This window comes from Protopterus annectens, chromosome 7.part0, assembly GCF_019279795.1.
Source record: "Protopterus annectens isolate FY-2018-M chromosome 7.part0, PAN1.0, whole genome shotgun sequence".
In the NCBI taxonomy this organism is placed as follows: Eukaryota; Metazoa; Chordata; order Ceratodontiformes; family Protopteridae; genus Protopterus; species Protopterus annectens.
Genome location: NC_056739.1, coordinates 1541751251 through 1541775307, shown reverse-complemented (window position 1 = coordinate 1541775307; position 24057 = coordinate 1541751251). Strand labels below are relative to the sequence as shown.

The 24057-nt window shown below is 38.1% G+C and overlaps 1 protein-coding gene across 1 annotated transcript in view; it reads left to right on the top strand.

Moving 5' to 3' along the window:
* CFAP92 (cilia and flagella associated protein 92 (putative)) overlaps positions 1-24057 on the top strand; it is a 1173156-nt gene that overhangs the window by 246457 nt on the left and 902642 nt on the right. The window lies entirely within an intron of this gene.

The window sequence follows — 24057 nt, the reverse complement described above, 5'->3', positions numbered from 1 at the left end:
TTGGTAGCTGGGCCGGTTATCTCTCAGTTCAGGTCTCCCCTTCTCCATTCAGTCTCCCTCCATGTATGTCATAACAGATGTTTCAGACTTTGTGGAGGAGTTTCAAAAAGGGTAGAATGACAATGTCATTGACAATGACAATGTCAAAGAGATGTTGGCAATTGTTGAAGTTTAAAAGCCTTAAATCATCTCTGGTCTGCAGGACCTCTACAAGTCATTACAGACAATACCAGAGTGATGTGGTACAAAAAGAAATATTGTGTACTAGATCTTATTCCCTTTCAAACTTGCAGTGTTTTCCTGGGAGGTAGAAATTCAGTTTGGTCTGACTGTTCAGTCTTCATACATTCCATCAGAGCAAAATTTTGAGACAGACAAGCCAAAAAGGATCAGTACAGACCCTAATGAATTAAACTATACCCAGAGGTCTTCCAGGAATTAATCCACTTGTGGGGAACATCTGAAATAGACCTGTGCCTCCTTGCAAAATAGACAGTTAAAGAAATTATGGTCCAGGATTCCTTGTAAGCAGACCTCAGAGATAGATGCTTCTCATTCCCGTGGCTTGGAATGTTACTGTATGCCTTTCCACCCTTTTCACTGATACCCAGGGTTCTTCAGAAGATCCAGTAGGACTCTCCAAAGATTATGGTAGGTAGTGATTCATTTTTGAATGAGGCAACAGCGGTTCTCCCTTCTCCAGTTGACCAAGGGCAATTACCACAACCCTCCCACATACATGATTTACTCACATAAGACAGTGGTTGATTGGCAAACCCCAAACTGATAGCATGTCAACTTACTGCCTGGATGATTACAATCTGAAAAATGTAGGCACATTTTTTTCTAAGGATCTACAGCAGGTACTAAAGGAGGTGAAAACAATATGCTGCTAAAAATATCACATATGGGTAAATGGAAATTATCTATTTGGTGCCATTCTAAGAACAAGGACCCTTTTAAGGCCCAGTGGTCTTTGTGTATTTATTATTTGTGTGAGTTGCTATCCTCTGACCTCTCTTATTCCTCTCTTGACACTCATTTTCAGTCATATCTGCTTGCCTGCCATTAGATTCCCTTCTGTCTTCCGGTTCTCAAGTGAAACAGTTTTTGAAAGGGGTTTTACTCCACTCACCTAGGAAACAGGTGTCTCTTTCTTGGGATCTTAATTTTGTGTTTGATAAATTGATACTTTTATTTGAACCAGCTCATCAGGCTGATTTGAGGTTTTTAACATGGAAAATTGTGCCTCTCATTACTCGGACATCTGCAAGAAGAGTATCTGAATTACAAGTTTTTATCATGAATCCACCTACCTCATTTTCCATAAGGACAGGGTTTATTTGAGAATAGATCCTTCTTTTATTCCTGAAGTTGTCTCAGAGTTAACTTTAAGCCAGATATCAATCTCCCTGTATTATTTTCAGAACCTAAAACAAGACAGAAAGAATATTACATACTCCAGATGTCCACAAGCAGCTCAGGTACTACTTGGACAGAACTAAATCCTTGAGGAAACCCAATCAGCTGTTTGTGCGCTATGAAGGAAAGACTCAATAACAACTACTGTGAAATTAGTTTTACGATGGCTATCTCATGCTATTTCCTTCTGCTATGTTCACCATGACAAGCTACTTCCAGGCAAGGTTACGATTCATTTTATCCGTGATTTGGCTTCATCTGTTGTTTTTTTGGAAAGGAATGGACTCTAGAAGTATAGCATTTGTTCCTTTCAGGGCTATTAGACTCCCTTTGGGAGGCCATAAAACTCTGAAATTGCCTTTTTATGTGGCTCTGCTCGAGTTAGTGGCAGTTTGGTGCTTGGAAGACACCGTGAAGCCTTAAAAGCTGGCTGGTGGTCATAGCCTTGGCAAGGCTATAACCCATATAGCTTATGTTACTGCAACTGTGATCACATGCACAACTTCTGCTATCTATTCAAACATGGTTATAGCCGAACAGACAGAAGGAATAAAATATAGCAATGTATTGTTTTATTTTCATCACAAATTATCAACTGAAAATATCTGCAGTGTCCATTTTCAAATTATACTTTCGTATAATCAATTAGAACTCATTTGAAGTATCATCTAAATGAATAAACCCTTGGGGCTACTAAAGGCAAACTGCAGTATCAGTCATTTTGTTTAGACATAAAGGGAATTTCCACTGCTCCTTCTAAGCTCAGCTAAGGTGCAATTCAGAGACACCAGCTGCACATAGGAGCAGTGGTTTCGAGTATCTGAGAATGTAGCATGCAAATTAAGGTATAATGAGGTGTAAATGAGGAGTATGTGAACAACCTGTGATTGTCTTATTTAAATAACCATCCCTTCCTGCCTTTGCACAGTTCATAGCTGCTTTGTGATGTGCATCTGTACAATGTGCATGATGCTTATAAAAGAGAAGTTGTGCCTTTTTCATCTACTATGACATTTGCAGAGATGCTTAAGTTTGTTGCTAGCTTAGCTGCTTCCCATTCTGAGGTGTTCATCTCAGTCACACCAAAATCAGGTTTTCGTGGTGGGGTCTGCCAGCCAAGAAGAACATATATGCAAAGGCCGACCCAACTGAACTTGCTGCTCAGGAAGTTTAAGTTTGATTTAGAGTGGACAAGGACATAGCACTTCCTTTAGTGAGTTTGTATGGCCAACAAATGTGAACTGGATAGAAAGTGTGGTCTTCTTATACCTGTGTATACCATGGTATGTATGACTTTCACTATACTTGCCTCAGGTACCTTTCGGAGACAAACTGGGAAATACACTGGGTATCTCACAGGCTTCTTCATCAAGGATACTTCAGCAGATTCTTGACATACTCTTGGCATACATAGATCAGTGCATCTACTTCCCAGTGTCACTTCAGGACTAGTCAAGTACTGTGCATGCTTTCTATGTGATGTTATGCTTTTCTGAGGTGCTTGGTACAGTAGATTGCAACCATGTTGCCATTAGGGTCCCATCTGTACCACAGGAAAGTAACAGTAACAGAAGAGGAAGGATTACCATTCCATCATCTGCTCCAGTAGTATGTGATACATGAGACCACATCACCAAATTGTTGGCCCAGCATCCTGGCAATGCCCATGATACCCATATTTGACCTGCAAGCTCACTCTACCTCCTCTTCCTGCATGGAAGGATTCCTCATGGTAACCTAGCTGGTGAGTGCAAAGCATTTTAATGTTGCTAACCATAGGTATTTTAGTATCTGTAGAATGGTATTGGTACTATTGAGTAATCACCCCTCCTTTCTTTTTATGTGTTCCCTCCTTGTTTGGTTTCCAAGTAATGCAGGCAACCCACATGAACCTGGGCTAATAACACTAGTCCATAACCCCCAAAGAGCTTCAATAACATCCTGTCCAAGACATAAATAATAAATGAGCAACTGTTTGGCCTGCTCAAAGCCCATTTCTGTTCCGTGGATAAATCTGGGGGTGCCCTTCAGTATGACTCTGCTGCTGCATGATGCAGGATGTTTACAGCCTGCTGCATTCTGCACAATATGATTACTCATCATTCTGGTGGTGCAGTTGCCACATTCATTCAGTAACAGTGGCAGTGTAGCTTCATCTATCATTTGTCTCACCAGTGATGATATTGATGGTGGTCAGCTAATGGCAGTAGAACAGCAACCCCTCTGGCAGGCTCATATGTGATATACAGCTGTTCATCCAAAGAGGCATTGTCTGCTCCAAAACAGTGGACTATGACATTCACTTAGTAACAGTGGAAAAAACAGTTATAGAGATAATAATTGATGGCTGCAGTGTTATATGTGGACTGCACTTTGTATGCATGGTCAGCTTCCACTGAACATCAGAAATTTCTTGTTTTTCAATAGTAGAAATGTTGGTTTTATTAACGGTATCAGCAAGTCATCATTTATTCAGTGATGAGGATTAAGTGGAACAAGTGCTAGTTATACTGGTAGGGATTGAGGGTTGAAAAGCAGGTGATGTTCAGCATTAGAACATTGTTGCAGTAACATAAGGTATATGGGAGGTATCCTGCCAAGGACTGGACATATGGCCAGCTTCCAAAGCTTTTTGGCACCTCCCCTGCCAAAAATCAGAATTTTTTTGTCATTGAAACTGCGAGAAAGTCTCACTCTTTGTTATGATTTCTCTAGTTCAGTTTCAGTAATTGATTATTTTTTATCAAGCAGGCAGAAAAGTACCCCATTATGGACTATCTTCTTTTTTGTGAGAAATTACTATCTATTCTTCTTAGAATGTACAGTATGTCTGGGAGAAAGGGCAAGTATTTGTGTGGTCAACAGATTCCCTGCAAACATCAACACACTTCCTGTCTCTTTTCGTAGGGAAGGAATATGCCATGCAGTTTTGTGTAGACTGTCCATTTCCTACACCTAAAACTTTTAGAAGCAGGCTTAGATGTTCAACATTCCCACTGCTGTAGTAGCCGTTAGTTTCCATGAATTGGATCATGCCCAAGACACAACAACCGGACAGCTTCTAAAAGCTCTGGCATCCTCCAACTCTTTCATTCTGACTACGAACTGACCAGTTTTGAGGAGGGAAAACCACCATTCAGAGTGGAAAATCTTCAGTACTTTCTTTTAGCCTTGTAAAGCAGCAGCTCAGTGGCTTCACAAGAGCGGCAGCCAGAATTTCAGCCCTTCTCTGACACACAAGACCCCTTTTGAGAACCCTTCCACGCAAAAAAATTAAATATTATATATTTCTTTACCAGATGTCCCTTTAAGAAACACAGTATTTCTCTAATATTGGAAGTTCGTTGTCAGGGACCGAAGTTTTTATATTCAACTAATTTGTGTGCTTGTTTTCTGTCTAAATGTACTGCTTATGTAAACTTTTTATGATTTAAGGAAAAGCTTTATGTGGGAAAGTGTTTTATTTGGCAGGGAATACTTAGGGTTACGTAGTGCTTGTGTTCATGCACTTGCAACTTCCCTGCTGTGTTTTTATTTCAGACTAAATTTACTTTGTATGGGTTTCTGTCATGAAGACTGCGGTAGCGTTGTCACCTCACAATAAGACATTGCCCTGTTCGATTCTCAGCTAGAGTGTCTTCTGTGTGGAGACATGCATGAATGGGCGTACCTTCCTTGAAGGTTGTGCATCAGGGTTGGCAACTTGGCACGTAAAATTCTACTGCCAATCATTAGCGGACCGGAGTTCCGCTGTGGCGACCCCTAACTGGGAAAAGCCGAAAGACACAACAACATGGGTTTCTGACATGAAATTTAGTGCACTGCTTAGTCATTGCAGTATTGTGGGGACCCTGCATGTGTGTAAAAGTATGTCTGTTGTTTGTCCAAACTATTTGACAGCTTACCTTCCAACTGACTCATTTCAGCATTTCTTACAGTAGAAAAGCATTCTCCTCAGTCAAAGCATGTGCACCTACCCCATTCCTACTGGTCTGACCTCTGTAGTTCCTAGAAAGAAGGAAAAAAAAACTTACCAAAGAGGTCTTGCCAACTCTGTGGGCTCAGTCTTTGCCTCAACCAGTGGAGGGTGACTTTGCAGTGGCTAGCAGTCATTCCTTACACCACTCTCTTCCCTCTCCAGCTTCCTCTGGTGTAGTTCTTTTAGCCAGCATGAACCTGGGGTCAGCCACTTCCACTTCAGCTGTTCCATTCTTCAAACTGGGCATGGGAGAACCATCTTTACTGGAACGTGAAGACATATTGAGGGATGTTGCTGTATGTGGCAGGAGGAAGAGACCTCTTATGAGGCAAATGTTCCTTTACTTACTTAGTCATCAAGGATATTCATAAAGAAAAAAGCAAAAGGTTAAATATTGTTCATCGGAAGACATGATATATATATATAAGTAAAGATGATTTTCTCACCTTAGCCAAAACATTGTTCCAAACAGTCAATCTTGGTACACAGAAGACAATACTGCAAATCAGGTCGTGAAAAACATTCCTGAGGAAGACATGTTAGATGATTCTGACATAGACAGAAACATGGCTTTGTCTCCTGCAGATTCTCAAGCTGAAATCTCTGAAGATTAGAAAACATGGTCCTCACAACCTCCTTTGGAGAAGATTCTTTTTCTGAGATTATTGCCAGGATAAATGAGGAGTTTTTATGGTAACAAGTGGATGTTCCACCTGAAATGAGACATTATGATATGTTGCAAGTGAGTATGCCTCATTCTGTGCTTTTTCCTCCTTTAGTACCAGGCTTGGAGGATGTACATGATGCTGCCTGTAACAACCTTGATTCACAACTGTCAATCCATAAAAAAGGATAGGTTTTACAAAGTTTCTCAAACTAACATGTACTTATTTTCTCACCTCAGGTCTGACACTGCAGCAATCTCTATATGTTTGATAGTAGAGAACAGGAGCCATGGTATTATCCAACCCTTCACTGTGGACAAGGACAGGAAGATTTTGGACAAATCTGGTAAGGTGTTTTTTTTTCCTTCTTCCACTTTGAAGTATAGAATTCTTAACTATTAGACCTGTATGTGGAAGTTTATGCTTTTTTTTGTACAGATAGTCCTAGAGATCTCGCTACCACCCTTACCCCCGAAAGGGAGTGCTGCTCTCAATTCTATTGTTTCAAGCATTTCTCAAGTATCTAAAAATCTCTTAAGGAGTGTGTATGATTGTGGAAGATACAGTGTCTAAGGCCTCTACTTCTACTACTGTTTTGAGGAGGTACGCATGCGTATGTAATCAAAAGTTTTTGATGAGATAAAGTTTGAATTTTGAATTCAGCTTTTGATAAGGAGGTTTTAATTGCCCCATCTTCTGCTTAGGTCCTCAAACAATTTGATGAGAGAGGAAAATTAATTCAGGGAGTTTCTAAGATTTTTCAGGCTCTCCTTTACAAATCTTATAAATCTTCTCTCATGTCTTAGAAACAAAACAAGAAGTCCCTGCTTTCTCAAGCTAAACAGGGAAACAAGAAGAGATGGCAAGAGAAGAACACTAAGAAACAAGGATCCTTTCCTTAAAAGTTACAGTCCACACCTTTAAAATATCTATACTAGCACTCTTTCCCCTTCCTCCTCTCCTGCTGTCCCTGTGCCTCAAAACTTGTCTCACCAACTGGTTCTGTACATTCCCCCTTTGGCAGCAGACTGTGACAGGCTGATGGGTGTTAAAGATAGCTCAGAAGGGATTAGTTGGGACTGGATGCAAACACGACTTTTCAAGAGACTTCCTCCTCACTCTCTAAACCACACAGAATTATTTCCTCAGGTTCTTCAGCACTTATCCTGGGAATCCTCAAACCAGTGCCATTAATTCAAAGGGGAAAGGGCTTCTATTCCAGATTGTTTCAAACACCAAAGAAAGAGTCTTCTTGGAGACACATTCTAAATGTTTCTTTCCTAAATCTGTATGTGAAAATTACAAAATTCAAAATGTTGAGACTTCAGGGTCTGTTATCCCATATTCCCCATGGATGTTTTATGGTAACATTGGACCTAAAAGATAAATGCCATCACATTCCTATAACCAAATTTCAGATTTTTCTGTGTCTTGGTCACATTATCAGTTCTCTGCATTACCCTTTGGGTTATTTACTATTCCAGGGCTGTTTACAAAGTGTCTGTCTCCAGTCATAATGCCTTACAGACTGAATGGCATTCACATTTTTCCTTATTTAGATGGCTTACTTATCTATGCAGAGTCTTTCCCAGATATCAAGATCCATTAATATGGGTTTAATCTCTTCTGACCGATCTACGATTCACGATAAATATTTAGAAATCCTCTTTGACTCTGTCATGCAGGATTGACTTTCTAAGAAGTCTTATAGACACCCTGAAGCAATTTTTTTTTTGACACAGGTTGAGGTGGATTTTTATCTGGAAAATTTCCCGAGCCTCTAGGTTCAGTCATAGACTTCAACCAGAAAGTAGCTCTGGATTCTGAGGTTCATGACATCTATGATTCTTATGATTCCTCTCACCAGGTTACAGATGGGAAAGATTCAATGGTTTCTAAGAAATGTATGGACCCAACATTTGCATCATCTGGAATTTCAGATTATCAATCTTGGGCTTTGTAAAAAAAGGAACTGCTGTGGTGGAGACTACAAATACAGACTAATGCAGATGTCACCTTTTGTCCTCTTTCTCCAAGTCAGTCTGTAACTATGGATACAGTTTCAATGTACAAGACCTGTGAGATTCCTCAGAGAGACCAAAGCCCATGAATGTCATCTGTTGTTCCTGGACCTCTCCTGTTAATTACAGAAATTATCACAAGGTGATATCCTCTGTGCAGGCTGACAGTGATAGCTTGGGAGTTAGCTCTTCAGCATACATTAACCCTCCTACATTCCATCACTAAAAACATAGTGGCAGACAAGCTGAACAGGGCTAGGACAGATCCTCATCAATGGAAATTGAATGAGGGAGTCTTCCAGGAATTGATCCAGTTGTGAGGAACACCTCAAGTAGAGCCGTTTGCCTCTTTTCAAAACCAACAACTCAACAAATGCTACACCAGAACTCTGTGCTAACAAGCCTGGAAAAGAGATGCTTTGCTTTCTCATTCCCATGGACAGGAATGTTCCTTTATGCATTTCACCCATTTCCACTGACATCAAGGGTAGTTCTGAAAAGTCAAAAGGAGTCCCAAAAATAATTGCGATGACCGCTTTTTGACCCCGTCAACTTTGGATCCAGTGTTGTCTATTTTCATCTGATTCAACACATGGATTGTCGGATCAGACCGGATTCGACCTCTGCACCAATTTTGAAACTTCTTTGGGTCCAGGGCTCTAAATCCTCCCCTAATCACAATTTTCTGTACTCCACCCTAATAACTCAGATCTTGTTTGCCGATGAAGACTTTGTGTTCTGAAGGGCTCATATATTAGTGTGTATCCTTTTTAGATTCCAGCATTTCCTCCTTCCCTATGAAGAGTTTTTATACTCTCTATTATTTTAGTAGAAGTGTGATTATTAGCATGTTCCTTTTTGATAGGACTTTACTATTTTTAGTATATAGATTTAGCTGTAATAGTGAATTTATTTAAGTAGTTAGATATATTAGATAATATTACTATATAATATTAGATAACAGTGTTATTGTTATTCTTGTATTTTTAAATACTTTTTATGTGGTACTTTTTCTACTTTTTGAGTGCTGTGGTGATTAGGATTCACAAACTTGAGTGTTGTGTCTTCAACATGTCTGACTCACAATGGTTTAAGTATTGTACACAATGTGAGTTCACGCTGCCCCACAAGACCCCCATTTGTTTAGTGTTTACCATTTGGATGCTGTCCACTTAGATGCAGATTATCAGTCTTGTGCTTCCTTCAGTGCTAGAGCTCTACAAACCAGAAGAAAGAAGATTATTGTAAAAGGCCTACTCCCCCCACAGGCAGGGGTTTCACCTCCACAGGATTATCTTATGTCACTGTTTCTCCAACCAAAAAGTTGGACAAGTCCTTATCCAAAATTGTCTCTGTGGTCAGAACTGACAGCTCCTTGGCTTTGTTCCTCTTCTCTTCAGCCCTGGTTCTTGCCAGAATTGGTGATCCTGAGGCTCCATTCCTCAGTTTTCCAAGAAAGGAGATACTCTAGACCACCCTTGGTAGCCTCTTGTTCCAGGCCATCCTAAAGCCTTCCTGAGCAGGATGTTGACAGGATGATGAGGAAGTTTCTCAAAATGCAGATCCAGCCTGGGGCTCTTGCTGTACTGTCCACTAGGAACATACTGAGTATTGGTCCAACATACCCTCCTCTTAGTTCTCCAGTACAGGTCCACCCTACTCTGAAACAGATCACTCTGGCTCCATCCTGCACCAGGGTGCCTTCATCAGAGCCAACAATATTGGTTACGTCAACCTTGACAGCATCCTTATCTCTCTCAACACTGATGCATTCAGATCAAGGAAATACTAGACCCAAAGCATCAGTACCAAGTTTCAAGGGGTGGGGTTGACACCAATGTTATCAAAGCCATCCCTACCTCTCAGAGCCTTGGCTCTCAACAGCTCAGGTTTGAGATAATCTTCTGGGTTGAGGTACATTGGCACCAGCAGCTCCCCATTGTCTTTGGACAAGAATATGTCCTCAGAGTCAATTGCAGCTTCAAACTTTGAGGCTTTTCATAGGGTCATAGCTACGCCTAAGAAGTGTTCTCCATTCAGTTCAGCTCCAGCCAAATCCCAGCAGGATTCTGCCTCTTCTTCCCATCTTCTTGTCAGACAAGGACAGTTGGAACCATGGGTTTCTGAGGTTCCATGCTATATTAGCTCCCAGTCTGATCCTGAACCTTCTTTACTCCCACAAGAAACAGTTCACAAGAAACAGACATGCAAGCAAAAGCACATAGATTCATTTCCAGAGTTCTTCATGGAAGACATTGATTTTGATGAAGGTGAAGCATCTCTTCGCTCCTCCTATGAAGATGTCACCTTCATTGAGATCCTTGAATTGATGAAGCAGAAAGGAGTATGGCCTACCCAAGATCCTTCACCTGGCAAGTCAGTGTTCTTGGAAGCTTCTGGTTCCAGCCAAACATCATCATGAGTGGTACCACCCATTGAACCCCTTCATTGATCTTATGGCTCACCAGCATGGAAGGACCCTGAAGAACCTGTCCCATATGCTGAATCAGATGAAAATAGACAATATAGGGTACTAAAGATACTTACCATAACAACAGATAACAATAGATCCATATTGTCTGATTTTCATCCAGTTCAACCTCCTTCTCCCTTTCCAAATTGACACATATGACTTTGGGGTAACTGGGTGGTTGTTACTCAACTCCCTGTCTGTTAACAGTTGTGTTCTGACAGTTGCCTTCTCTCCCTCTCTTTATCTTACTGCAACTATTATCATATTTATCATGTTGTTAATTATTTGTTTAGATGGGGGCAAGCTCTATCTGAGGTATTAGGGTATAGTACAGGGATATATGGGTAGGGCAGGAGTCAGAGCTCTGGAGCCTCAGAAACTCATGGTTCCTGAAGTCTGATCTGGTTGGATCTGACAACCCATATGCTGAACCGGATGAAAATCAGGCAACTTGATTGTAACTAATGAATTGCTTTCAGCCACAACACACACAAATGAAGTGAGTAAGCAACATTCTTTTTTCTCTTTTTTTCCATATTCCATGGCTGAGGGGATAACATAATGGAAACCAGCACCACAGAGAACTGTGAGACTTTGCAGAGCTCTCATAAGTATAGAACATAAGAAATGTCATATAAAAATATAACCCAATAAAAAGTTCCATTCATTAATGCAACACCAAGTTTCTATCTGATAGATCACAGTCACACCATCATTCCAGAGCCAGTATAATAACTACCGAAGTGCAAAGAAATACATTATGCATCAATAACTGTCACTGACAGAGTAATATTATCACTTTTTACTGGTAGAGTAATCCATAAAATAATAAAACAGTGATTTATAGTATATGTCATAACAGCATTTATAACAAGTGCCATCCAAAAATATTTTTCAGAATGCAGTTTTTCATGAAGTGAAAATGTGTAACATTGCTTAATAGCAATTTCTGAATGAATGTTTAATTTCATTTTGTTAAATAAATTGACGCATTTACGAGTCCATTTTGTCTCCATCTCCACTTCTCTCTCTCATTTTTTCTCTCTCTTTCTCATTTTTTCTCACTCCCTTTTATGATACTTTTTCTACAGATTCAAAGAACACTGCCATGGGGCAGAATAGCCACCTGCTTCCCAGGTGAGAGAATGCTCACAACCTCCCCATGCCTACCCAGAGATGGCTCCACAGGATGCGGGCATGGTGGCTCCCCTCCATTGGGTGCAAGTCTTGATGATCTGGTCAGCCCCACCCAATGAGCTACTGGAGACCTCCTCCTTCATAATATAGAGATCCCCCTGTTCAGGGTCATCCTGGGGGGATAACTGAGGTCTTCTGGACTAGGGTGATAGCTGGTTATTGCTACTTCTGCTCCTCTCTTTTGTGCTTGTCTGCTATCTGCATGTCGTATTCTCCCATGTCAACCCACCGTTGTTTTCCTGTTTGTCTTGTTTGGCATTTATGTTCATGTGTTCCTTCTCTCCTCCCTAACCCTCTCTCCTACATATTCTATCCTTACTCCTTCCCAAATTTCCAAAAGTTTGGAAAACGGGGAGCCTATTCCCCACAAAAACATAGTGCCCCACCCTGTCCCATCTCCTCCTGCATGATCCTCATAATGTATTCCTTTCGTGTGTGTTCCTTGTCTTCTCTCTTCCCTATTCAGGTTTCTTATTTTTCCTTTTATAACCTTACAGAAGCCCAAACAGGGTGTTCATATAAGGACACCCTTTACAGTACATGAAAAAAAAACATTAAAACAGTTTGAGCCAGCTGTGGACCGGTGTTGCTCAGCTCAGCTCAGAGCAGCTTCTTATAGATGCTCTTGAGAAATCCATTCAGGCTCAAACCCACAGCCTCTTACTGAAAATAATCCAAAGAATTTGTGACTTTACATACATACAGTTCCTCATGCACACACTCATGGTGGTTTTTAGCTCTTTTATACTGCTTAAGATATGAGAACTTAATGTGGGCATCTCATTGCAAGGCTAAGATTTTATGAAATTGGCGCTGTGTATTCACACTTATATAAATAAGTGCAGTGATATTATTCAGTGATTGCATGTGAAGATATGTGAACAGCTATAAATGCTATCCCATAGCCCAAAAAACTTAATTTGATATTCATTGAAAACATACTGAAACTATACAGAAGCATCATTATTACAGTTGGTACTTTTATGGATATAATGCTCTACTTCTAATAAAATGCAGGATGTAAAAATATACTTTGTGTCCTGCTTACATTTAAGCATTTGTTTTCTTCATTTCTCATTTCCTGCTGAAAATGTACAGGCTGCTGCATATGCCTTTCTACAGTTTGAATCTGCAAACATCTTTTGGCACCTGATATAAAGTGCTTGAAATCCCACTTTCTGTCCTTTAGGTATATTGCTAAAATGGTGCAATTGTAGTTGGAACTAGATCACAAATATTCATATTTGTAACCATTACTGTATGCAGGCTTTTCATCCAAAACAGAATCATTTACACTGTCAGTTTTCTTACATCATCAGAAAAATGTTAATATGTTCAAAATCCTTTTTATTCCCATTGAAATCATGATGAGCTGTAGCCTTCCTCCCTTCTGAAGTTCACAAATTTAGGATGATGTTTATACTGCATAGCATCTAACTCACAAGGCATTATTTCCCCTCATACTTAAGCTTCTCAAATAATGTAATCTTCTACATTCTGTCTCATTAGTAACAATTTCCTTTTTAGCAAAACATGCACACCATAGATTTAATTATCTACAAACCACTTGGAACTTGTCCCACTTCAAGCTAAGCAGCTGATGAAGTGTATGGGCTATTCTAAACAAAGCTGACCCTTATATTCAAAGTATATACTGTGACAGTGTTTAAGATCACCTGTCATACAAAGCATATATTAGGATTAAGATTCTAATTTCCACATGAAGCAATGTATTTATTGGTGTTACCATACTGAAACAATTGACTATAGTTCCAGTAACAATTAAAGCATAATGGTCTAAGGACCTGAATAACAAAGTTTTAAATGACACTATATACACCTTATTTTCATCAAGCAACAACAAAACAAACAAAAGGCAAATAAAATAATAGAACTAAAGCAAATGCTTATTTCAAACAACAAAGTTGCTTATGTATAAAATAGTTAAAAAGCAAACAGAAGCCACACTCCTCCTGCCACCAACTTGGTGCCCACCCCCCCCCCCAAAAAAAATTTGCATGAGAAGAGGGGGAATTTTAAGTTTATAGCAGAGGAATTTCCCAGTGTCATTGCCTGATTTTTGTCAGTTTGTGAAAAATACCACATTTTGACTCTCTTGATAGCAACCCCAAGCTTAATTAAAATAGATCAGTTTTGATTTCCATGACATTATAGACTCCCTGATCCACTATCCGTCACACATTGCTGTAACTGATTGTGTATCCTTAGTAGTCATATGGTAAGCTGGATGGTAGAAAGTCCAATTCTTCTGGCTCTGTGTGGCTCTAGAGGATACTTCTTAGATTTACAAGTTGCATCCCATCAGTGACATCACCAAGGAAGAATAACATCACTTTATTGACCTCTGAAAAGATCCTTCGCTTTGATATCCTTACCTATAGCACTACTTACAAATTCCACTTTGATATTTAACAAGACAGGCATAGATTCTGACTTGCTTTTTTGGTGGTAAGGTCATCCTGAAGTTTATAACAGAAAACTAGATTGATGGAGTTTAGCTGTTTTTCTGTTATCCAGTAGACTATGTGGAGTAATATCAGTGATGGTACAACCATTACACTTCATTGTAGATTTGAAATGGAATCGCCAAATCCTCTGAATATATACTTAGTGAAGGAGCAAATTGCAACCATATCCTTGTTTGCCATCTACTAGCTAATTTTGTAATCATTTTTTTTTTTTTTTTTGCAGAAGTTTTTTGATTTCCTCATTAGCCTAATGGTAGGTCGCCAAAACTGGCTTGTTCTTGTTGAGTTTTATAATTTTGTTGATGATAAAACCCCTACACTTGTAAAGAATTTTTTACATATTTTTCATGTAACTGAGGGCTGTGAATTTGTTCTGATTCCTTTGCTATAAAAATATTAGCACACACTCACTTGAGATGGTATTTTGGTATTTTTTGGTATGGACTATATCTTAGTTGAAGGTAGAGCCGGTTTCAAGTGATAGCTACCATTCAATCTATTTTTTTTTTTGCTTTGGGCTCTTCCTATTTATGTCACTTTACACTGTGACAGTTCAGCAATTTAAGGAAAGCTATTAGTAATGGCCTAATACCTGTATTGGATCAGTTTCAATATGATCCAAGTGAAGAAAGTCCAAATATATTGGAACAAGTCTACAATCAATCCTTTTGTGTTGTGGACCTGTGTGCCCCATTATATACATGTTCTGTTTTTATTGTGAATCATAACTACTCATATGATCAAGAGCTTAGCAAGCTGTATGGCGGGGACAGAGGGTGGAATGAAAATATAAAGTTTATACCTTTCTTAGGGCAAGCTTAGGCTGATATTGCACCTTGCAATCTACCAAGTATCACTTAAGCAGGCAAATTGTTGTCCTCTGACATTTTTCCACCAACCAGTCATCCTGCAAGCCTATACAGGGTTAAGGATGTAGAGTGCAATCCATCATGTCTTGAAACCTTTTGAATGCCCTTTCCAGTCACAGTACGTCAAGTGGCAGAATGATTCAGGTGTGGTCTTATGACAGATAGGACTTGATGATGGACTTGTCCTGGGGTCTTATGATTGTTGCTGAACTAAGTTTAGGAATGTTGAGTACAAGGAGACCATGATATTGAATTTCTCTGTCAATTCAACCTATTGTATGATAAACAAGGAAGCTGCTAAGCTGCTATCTTGCTTAAGTCACTGGTCCCATGTGTTTTCCAGATAGTGTGGATATCTCTTATAGTTGGGCTTTTTCCATCTCATTTAAAAGAGACAATTGTAATACCTGTTTATAAGAAATCATCTATTTGTCCCCATGTTCTGGAAAATATGATTCACAGAGAAAACTGTTTACATGTGTTTGAAATCATGCTTATCTCCAAATGATATGTTAGATTATTTCACATCAGAAGATAGATCCTCAATGAAAGTTAAATAGTCAAAACACCAAATAGATGACACATTGCTTAAATGAAACCAAAAAGCATCAGAACTCACACTGTTAAAAAAAATCAAACATCAAACATGTAAGCAGGTATCAAAGTGTTAAAAAGCAGTTTACATCAATGCAAATAAATAAATAACTTCATTCACCAAAATAACCAAATACCAAAATGAAGCTAACAAGTAAGCTAAGAAAATGTATAAATATAATATGCATGCATAAGTCCAATAACAAAAAAGGAAACCGTAAGAAATTATAGGCAGCGCTTCACTTCCCACATCAGCCATCAAACTACTGTAGAGAAAAAAAAAACAATCTGGAACTGCACAGACACAACTGATCACAGTATTATTTTGCCCCATAATTTGATATATAAAATGATAATGCTATAATCTGCGAATGTGATAAATTGAATGAAGCTGCCCAAGTTTCAACTAAAGTGTGACTAATAAGACTATACAGAATTATTCTTACAGTTGGTATTTTTTATGGCTATAATGCCATACTTGTAAATAAGCAGCAGGTTGTCCAGATATATTTTGTCTTCTGACATAAAAGCATTTGTTTTCTGCACTTCTCATTTCCTGTTGCTAATGTACAGACTACTGCATATGCTGTTCTACATTTTTGAATCTGTAAGCCAGTTTTGGTACCTGATGTACATTGTTTGAAATCCCACCCTCTGCCCTTTAGGTGTATTGCTGAAAAGGGTGCATTGGTTGTAGGAACTAGCTCATGAGTATTCATATTTGTAACTATTACTGTATGCAGGCTTGTCATCTAGATCAAAATCAGTTACACTGCCAGTTTTCTGAGTTCATCAGAAAAAATGTTGCCATGTCTTAAATCCATGTTAGTCAACTTTTAGATCCTAAGAGAGCTGTTCTTCATGAAAGAGATTATTGATTTGCAGTCCTGCCATTACAATGTTTACACTTGCACAAGTTCACAACCTTAGGTTGGGTTATTGAGGTGCTTGCTACAACAATCAACGAGTGTCACCTAATGGAGGTCTAACATTTGTGGGCAATGCATGCTTAAGTTTTGCTTAACTTATGTAAAAAAACTCCTCTTTTTTATCATTGTTCCAAAATATGGAACTGTATCAGGACAATTATTATTTTTCATGTCAATTTGATTGTATATATTTGAGTCATTTGGATCAATGCCAACACTTCATTAGACATGCATTAAACATTACAATTAGGTCACCCTTAAAAGTCGGTAACTAATTAAATGCAACCACAATTTTATTAACCATTCCCTTTAGCATAATGTTCACATTTATTCAGTTTGTCTTCGCAAGGCTTTTTTAAATTCTGTCTCCAGTTGCCTCACTTGTGATATATTTAATATACAGGCCCACACGATATTCATATATGGGCCTTACCTTATCATTGATTTGAAGGTTTGAATAATATTTTTCACACAAACTGCTGTCTTCAGTGTGCAAAATAATATAACATAACTTTTTCTAATTACTGAGGTCACATTGCCATCAAATTTAAGTTGATTATTTTTACCCTAAAATCCATGGCTATTCTTGTTTGACCAATCTAACACTTCATCTAGGTAAAGTTCTATATGGCTTTATTTATCATAGTAAGGTCTGGCAGTCTGCTATGACTGAGGAGCTATTAAAATTCTTTCACTGCTTCTTTGTCATTAATATTATTTATTCATATACATCAGTCATCACACTGCCTATTTTTAAGTCATTTGCAAATTTATTGAGCCATTGTGCTACTGTGTAGTCATAAAAATATTAAATAAGGAGCCAAGTATAGAACCTTATTTAAATGAATGCAGTTTCTAAGTAAATATTATTAATGTTCACATTGGATTTCCTATTATGTAGCTGTTTGTTTATCTATTGACAATAGAACTGTTTATGTTCAGTTTCTCCTTTGTTAGTAATATGGAATTATGTGGAATGATGTCAAAATTCTTTTCGAGATATAAATAAATAATGTCTACTAACAGGCTGTTATCTATACTGTCAGTAAGATTAGCCCAACACTATCATAAATTGGTTTGACATGGTCTTCTTGCAGAAAGCCAGTGTTTGTTAATGTCTAATTCTAGTTAAAAGCCAGAGAGATATTGTTTTCTAATATTTTCTCATAATATTGGCCTGTTATGCATGTTACACTAATGGGCCTATATTTATCAGCTGTTCTGGCATTACTGATTTTCAGTACAGGAACAACTACACCCTCCTTCCCAATCTTGAGAATGAAACCATAGTGTGAACTTTGCTGGATCACATAGGTTTAACATGGTACCATCTTTGGGCTTATTTAAAAAAAAAAAGTAGCCAATGAGGTCACCAGAGCCAGCTGCTGCATCAACCCATATTCCTTTCAAAACGTACTGTATATCTTCTTTTGGCATGGTTGAACAGTTGTCAAGATTCTGCATTGATTTTACTCACCTATAATTAGTATTCCCTGTGCAATTTCCAAAAAAAGGTGCTCCAGGAAATATCTACCGGCTCCTTTGTTGTCCTCTACAATACTATTTCCCTAGACTTAGCAAAGTTATGGCTGCACCATCTCAATCATAAAACTTGAAATGCTTAAAGAAAGCCTTTCTGCTCTATCCTACATTATTTACTCGTTTTAATTCACAACTTCTTCTTGACTTCCAAATATCACACCTCAGGGATGCTCTAGTACCAGATCATTTTTTTTATTTATTGTTGTTGGCGATTTTCTCAAAAGTATCCATGCCATTTTTTTATCTTTTTTCAACTCCCACACAGACAACCATCAGCTCATCCCAGTGCCCTATGTTGGGTCTTCCTACCCATCCTAATATCCCCTGAACTTGCTGTGCCAGGGTTGGGACAGATAGAATCATTAAGGCATCCTGGGGGCACACATCATCCTTGCTGTCATAGGAGTTGTAATGACCAACTCTTGTCCCCCCTGCCCCCATTTTCTCTGTGTCTAAAGGCCATTCCCCTCTATGGACCACTCCTCCCCACAGGAATGCCTAGATGAACACCCTTCCTCCTAGGATGAACAAGCCCATCCCTTTCTGCCACCACCTCAGACACCTAAGCTACTAATTGAACCAGGATCACCTGAGATGTAAAATGAAACAAGAAAAGAAAGCGGCTCCAGTATCCATAGAGAAACACAGATAAAGTATTTTATTAAATCACAATGAGCTTCCAAGCTTTTGCAAATGCTTTCTCAAGTTGTTTCACATAAAAACAGAACCTGACATCTTAAATACTAATCATGTAATCAGTGTATTAATTAATTTATAATTAATCAAATTAGTTTCAATAAAATTAAAAACTAAAAATATAAATAAAAACATTAATGCATTAACCATGTCCATTTCATCTAAAATGCTTCATCTTCTATACTGACTTCACCTTATTAACACCATTCAGTCCAGGACTTCTATCAACTCTCATCCTATTAATCCATTTGTGATGAAAGGAGATACTGCCAGCGCAGCTAGGTGGAATTTTGTAAATAATTATATGTAATTTATGGCTGTCAACATGATTTAAGATGCTTATGTTACAGCTGTATTAGAACTGTATGTCATGTGTATATCTAACTGGGTTAGACAGACATGTGTGTGCTTTTGCTTAAAATGTAACTACTTTGTGTCCTGCTGGAAGAGAACAGAAATGTACATGTACTACTGGAATTGTTTAAATGTATATGTTAAGAGAGGAAACTGGAAGGTTGACTTCAGTCCAGCAAACTTCAGAAAAATAGCTAAAATTAAATTACTTTATGGCTACACAATAAAAGATGGTATATTTCAGTTTTCAATGAGCTAGAGACACAGAGTATGTGCTGAGAAGCTTTATGTATTGTCTTTAGGGTAAAATAATTACTAGTCTTGAAATGTGGAGGAATATAATTGTTTTATGACTTCCAGCATCTGCCAAAGGTCTGAGGTGTATGTATTTTCACAGGTTGTTGCTAAATACTGTAAGCTTCCAGCAGTGGGGGGTTCATCTGGGATAGAGTCAGATGACAAGAAATGATGTCATTCTGCAAGCTATCCCAGCAGTAATATTTGAGATATTAATTTGAGAGGTCTCTTAGAGAGACAGGGCATTCTGCATTATGTCTTGGGCCTCAAAACAAGATCCATTCACCACACATCTGCCTTGCTCTCTAAGTAAGTTTCTAGTGTGTAGCAACTCTCTTATATATAGTCAGGAATATAGCAAAACTTTGTTTAGACATTTTTCATTATTTATTTGAGACTGTCCTTCAATGTTGTTTTAAATATTTCCTGTGATTTTGAACTCTGATGTCACTGTGAATTTACACTGAATATTTTCTTGTTCTTTTATTATTTATTACTAAATATATTTAAACCTTTCATTCTGGCTGATCTGGGTAGATAGATTTAAGTTTTAAGAGTACTGGTATATTTATTTGGTGACACTGTGTGGGCCATTCCTAATAGCCTTGCTCTTTGTGAAACTACCATTTGTATTAATATTAATATTACACAGTAAAATTAGGCACCTTTTGTTAAGGGCATTAAAGTAGTTGATAAGGAGTTGGTTGTTGGCAGTGATAACTATCTTATAGTCTGGGCAAAAGGGGGCATAGCCGGTAAACCTGTGCCAACCTTTCCCAGGAGTGTGTGTGCATGTGTGTGTGTGTAAATCAAACCTAAGACTGTGTGCATGTGTGAGTGTGTTTGTGTGTGTGTGTGTGTGTGTGTGTGTGTGTGTGTGTGTGTGTGTGTGTGTGTGTGTGTGTGTGTGTGAGCTACTTGGGTGGGGACATGAAGCACTGGTTGGACAGAGAGGGTGCTAGAGGTCTTGGCCTGGCCACTCAGCTGAGATCCCAACTCTATAGCTGTGCCAGTAATGAGTCTTATTGGGGATCTGAAGAAAGGTAGAGGAACCAGCCCTGGACTGGCTGTGGTCTCTGTGTGCTTTTAAGGAAATTGCAGTTGATGCAAAAAGCTGCATCTGGAAATACTGTGCATGTACCTGTTATCCTCCCAGTGTACATCCCCCACTGGTGCCAGTGGTGAGGATTGAGGCTCCTTGATTACTGGTCCAGTGGTGGGTCATCATACCATTTATATTCCATATGTTCAGTTTCTGCCTGGGATGTAGTTAGGGCTTTATTCTTCTATTCCACAATGACTCTATTTCTTAATCAGTTTAACGTGGCTGTTATTCTACCATGGCATTTCTAATTTTTACTTGAATTTCTATTAAAAAATGAAATTATTTTTCAATTAAATGGTCTATAAACATATAGACTTGTTCCATTTGTCTATATTATTACCACCTAAATCTATAATCTAGGTCCATTTGATTAGCTGTTCCTTCCTTGAATCATATTCCAGTGGTGGATCCAGGAATTTCCAGAAGGTGGGGCACAGTCTGGAAAATAGATGACTGGATGGGGTGGATGTTTATGGGGTGTATAGTAAAATGGATTGGGGGCTTTGGGAAACAGTCTTCCTGGGGTCATGATACTCAAAATGCTGTGATTATAACAGATGGTCAATCCAGTTTATAGCATAAAAGATCTCACACACACACAAACCTAAATGAAAGAAATATAACTTGGGCTGATATATGAACATGCAAGAAAATGATACAAAGTGCTAACTGAGCTTACCATACAGCCTGCAATTGCTAATATGTGACTGCAAACTAATAAGTTAGATTTTTCTGTGTGTTTGAATTCTAGTTGTATGGCACTTTATTAGTTCATGGAGTAAATGGCTGCATATAAGCAGTCTTACTTTTCTGTCTCTAGTTGCATTAAATGGATGCAGCCACTTTCATTCTAGCTGTATACTCTTACTGTAATACAGGACCAGTGTGCAGAAAATGTCATTGCCCTTCAAATGTATATTATCTCAGCACTCCTTATTAGATTATGTATGCAAAATGCATTAAAAAGCAAATAAGCTTATTTGTGACAGAAATTATTATACAATATTAATGAAAACATTAAATCAACCAGTAGAAGCATTTCTTTAGACTATAACAACAAATTCTATAAAAAATTATCCTTCATATAATATCTAGTTATTCGTTCAATAAATTCTACTTATATTTTGATGAATTTCTACTCTGCTGCACAAATCTTCCTATTAAAAACATTATCCAGACTGAAAAGTATCTATAACATCACAGAAACATGCTAATTTTACAAATACTCTGTTGTATATTTCACTTTATATGAATAAATCAGTCAGCACCACTCCACTTTATTTAAATAAGTTGTAGATGTCCCTATGTGATACACTATTATGTCACAGAGCAGCATCCTCTATTTTTATTTGCTATGGCTTTATCAGAAACTCCTTTCCCTAACAGTATTTTAGAAGTAAGGACAGTACCAGCATCTTGGAAGAAATATGTGGTGGCTGCACTACCCACAGAGGGCAAAGCACCTTTAAATTCAGCTTCATAAAGAAAAAAAATTAAATTGGAACCATCATTATAAAGCACTTGTGCCTATACTAGCTAAGAGAATGACTAAGGCTTTGCCAAAACCTGCAGGTATGGATCAGTGTGTTTTTCTGGATAGGAGAAAAACATTTGACAACATTAACAGAATTATGATGATCCAGAGGGAGGCAGAGTGCAGTAAGACCTCTGTATTGTTTGTGGAGTGGGTCTTAATGCAGAGAAGGTATTTTTATGAGTAGGGCAATCACAGCATTTATCTTCCCTGATGGAATAATGGGGTTACTTAAGAAGATATATTAAGAGTCAGAGGTTAGACTCAAGGTGGTGGGATTCCTGACTGACAGGTTCTGTTTGAACAGAGGAACCAGGCAGGGTAGTCCTCTTATCTTTTTGTTTTGCTTTTGCCTTATACATAGAGCCATTAGCAAAGAAAATAAAGGGCCCACAAATTCATATAACTAGCTACTGAAGCCAAATTATTCTTATCCACAGACAATATTATCCTGTACTTAATAAATCCAGAAATTGATATTTCAGTGTTGTGGACACTTTTGAGACAGTTTCAATTTTTCAGGATATAAAATAAATGAAGATAAAGCAGTGCTTATATTCACATGTACACATAGATGTACGGATTAGAAAGAATTTTGTTATGACAGCTAAGGATATGTGGGAAAAGGCTAAACAAAAGATAATAAAAATTAAGAAGAAGGAAGCTCTTGACTATGGATATGGATACTAAGGTACAAGCAGGGAAATATTTCTAGTTCATTTAATATTATGTACAAGTCAGGTACATTTCTATTTAATAAATAAAGGAATTTATTTGGGACAGAAAGAGGGCAAGAATTAAGCAAGATATTTTGCTTCTCCCCACAGAACAAGGTGGTATACGATTGCTAGGCTTGAAAGTATACTTTCACAGTTAGGGCTCATATACATAACACAGTCAGAAGATTATAAATCAAAGTGAAAAGAAATGTAGGAACAGAAGAAGAGTTCACGAATCAAGGATTTAGTAGGATTTTGGATGCTGGCCCTTAACAAGAGCAATAACAACCATACATAATATTGAATTTACAAATTAGCAGAAAGTATTTTAAAAAGTATGCCAACATGAGAATGGAGAAAGGAGGTTTTACCAAAAATATTATATTTACAAAATAACAGATAGTATTTTGAAACACTTGCCAACTTGGCAATGGAGAAATGAGATTTTGACAAAAAAAGTGAGTGTTTGCTCAGTGACTTGCTATCCTGAATTATTTTGTAGATAACCATCAATCAGAGTATTCTACGGTATTGATAAGGCTATACACCTGGTCATTGAGCATGCTCCAAGGAGCTAAAAGAGTGACAGCAACTGACAAAAGAAGAGCAGGCAGTACATTTAATAATATTGTCCTACTTACATCAGCAGTCCAGACATTTCATTCAAGCTGTACCTGCATATGGTCTTTTCTGATTTTTTAAAACTGTTTGTTGCCCACTGGACAAATTGTCCCTTTTCAGGGGTGACCCAGGAGCACTGTCAGGTTAAGTGACTTGCTCATAGTCACATAGTAGGCAAATGTAGTTGGAAGGAATCATTTGACACTTGCTCTCACACAAACACACACACACATATACATACAAATACACAACATGCTAAAACTAAACACCCCGCCCTCTTAGCCCAAGAATTTTGGATAAAGTAAAAATATCAGGGGAACAAAGGCCCAACCTCAGGGACACATTTTAATTTTTGCTTTTATGAACTTTGAATACTGCATACATTTACTGAATAATATGAAGTCTGACTCTGAAATGACTGTCATTATTTAGTGACTTCAGTCCTCAATGATGTGCCAAAAAGCCAAAAAATGCTATGAGGACTAGACTGGCAAGGATATGAGACAAAAAGTAGGATATTCCATTAATTTCTGGACAGTTGAAAGATCTAT